Genomic DNA, 2,500 nt, shown 5'->3' on the forward strand with positions numbered 1-2,500 from the left:
CACACTCACACTCTCACCCACACTCACACACTCACCCACACACTCTCACACCCACTCTCTCTCTCTCTCTCTCTCTCTCTCTCTCTCTCTCTCTCTCTCTCTCTCTCTCTCTCTCTCTCTCTCTCTCTCTCTCTCTCTCTATCTCTCTCTCTCTCTCTCTCTCTCTCTCTCTCTCTCTCTCTCTCTCTCTCTCTCTCTCTCTCACACACACACACACACACACACACACACACACACACACACACACACACACACACACACACACACACACACACACACATTCACACACACACACACACACATTCACACACATTCACACACACTCACACACACTCACACACACACACACTCACACTCACACTCACACTCACACTCACACTCTCTGTGTGTGTGTCTCTTTCTTTCTTTCTTTCTTTCTTTCTTTCTTTCTCACCCCCCTCCCTCTCCTCTCCTCCCTCCCTCCCTCCCTCCCTCCCTCCCTCCCTCCCTCCCTCCCTCCCTCCCTCCCTCTCTCCCTCTCTCCCTCTCTCCCTCTCTCCCTCTCTCCCTCTCTCCCTCCTCCCCTTCATTCTCTTTGGACTTCTATGGGATATGCATTGTGTACATGAGTTTAGCAATATTTGAATGCTTACAAATATATTGATACTCAGGCATATGTTGAGTGTATATGTCTATATATTTATAGACACAAAGTTATTAATTCCTCTATCTGTCTATATATATTTATAGATATAGATTCATATTTAGCCATGCAGAAAAGTGTAAGCACACATTTACATACATAGATGTCCCGTATCATTGTCACACAAGGCAGTGATGTTTTCAGGCCACATCAGCATTGTGTATTTACAAGACCATGTCTGGACAGTGTGTAAGAAAGTGGAAGTTTAATTGTTACAGTTTTTTTTTAGAAATTATCAAATACACAGAGGAACAAGCCATCTGAACCTCTGTTGAGGCTTTAAAGTGTTTGATTATAAATCTTTTCTATCTTGTTTTACATTACTGTCTCCTGCATTTTGATATTGTTTTCTTCTTCTCCATCTTTTGAATTTATGATTTTTTTTTTCTTTTCTTTTCTTTTCTAAAAAGTAATTTGTAAGTGAAAATACCTCCTATAAAATCAGTGCATTATGTCTTAGACATATTTAGTGCTCTTCCATATTCGTTCTTCTCTATAGTATTTTTCCTCTAAAGTGATGTATGTACTTCTGATTGTTTTGCTTTGATTATTCCCTTTTTATTCACATCTGCCTTTTTTCATGCTATTTCATGTTATATATTTATCCCATAAGGTTTACATTAATTTTCCACATGGAGAAGAAAATCCATTTTGTATTTTTATGAACAATTATGCTCTCATCAGTCCTGTGTCGGTGTCAGAAATCATCAATTTCCTGTCCTCTGTGTCGCCTTATAGTGATATTAGGAGACTGTAGAAAACTTTACGAAGTAGTAAGTATAGGATATCCTTTGGGAACCTGTGGCAATCTCTTGTAACAGATTTTATATCCTATGCCCCTGAAATTGTTGTGGTCAACAGGATATTTCTTGTATTGAGCATTTGGTATTTTTTATTGATTTGATTCACTTTATTGATTTATTTTTTATATATATATAGAAAGGGAAAAGTGAAGGAATTTAAAGACCACAATTTGCATTTACTTGTGCCTCAGTATTCCTTGCAATGCCACATAATGATTGCTTCTCATTTAAGAAGGTTGGAAATTTGTATGTGAGATGTAGAATATTGTGAACATGATATCATTATTTTTTGGTATTGATGATTTGATGTAGGTATTGTTTTTGAGGTTTATAAAAGATTTTAAGCATTTTCCCCCAAATTTTCCGATAATTAGTATAATTGTTTCCACTGTTGAGTACTGTAATGTCTGTTACAGCAGTTTCATTTTATGTTATTTAGGTATTATTATCATGACATCAGTTTAACGTATATCTTTTCATTATAGAAAAAATGAAGATATTGATAGATGTCATTGTAATGAATAATATTGTTATCATTGTTGCTACTAGTAGTAGTCTTTTTTAATGATTATTATTATTCATGTCATTAACTTTCAATGAGCAGGTGTTTTTTTTTTTAGATTAATTTTTTTTTTTCCCTCATAGTTTTTCTTTGCAAAATGAGAAAATCAGGAAGTACTTTGATTCCCTCTGCTGAGACCTATTTTATATCTTTATATTTTATATCCTGGGACACTGACAGTGTTGTAGGAAACATGCTTCAATTTTTGTCTTCTGTCTGTAAGGTGGTTTTTTTTTATCAAATTTTCTCATAATTTTCTGTGGAAAATCCTTTTAAGTGCATCATAAATATGGCAATTTTCATGCTGTCTTGTTAACTTCCTCATCCCTTCTTTGTTAGTACTGTGAAGCTGTCATTACAATGGACTGTTAAATGACATTAAAAAATAAACACTGCGTATGTGTATGAGGCAGTAAGGAAGTTGGCTGTTTAGTGATATAAGAAAAGGAAATT

The sequence above is a fragment of the Penaeus chinensis genome, chromosome 8 (genome assembly GCF_019202785.1).
Source record: "Penaeus chinensis breed Huanghai No. 1 chromosome 8, ASM1920278v2, whole genome shotgun sequence".
NCBI lineage: Eukaryota > Metazoa > Arthropoda > Malacostraca > Decapoda > Penaeidae > Penaeus > Penaeus chinensis.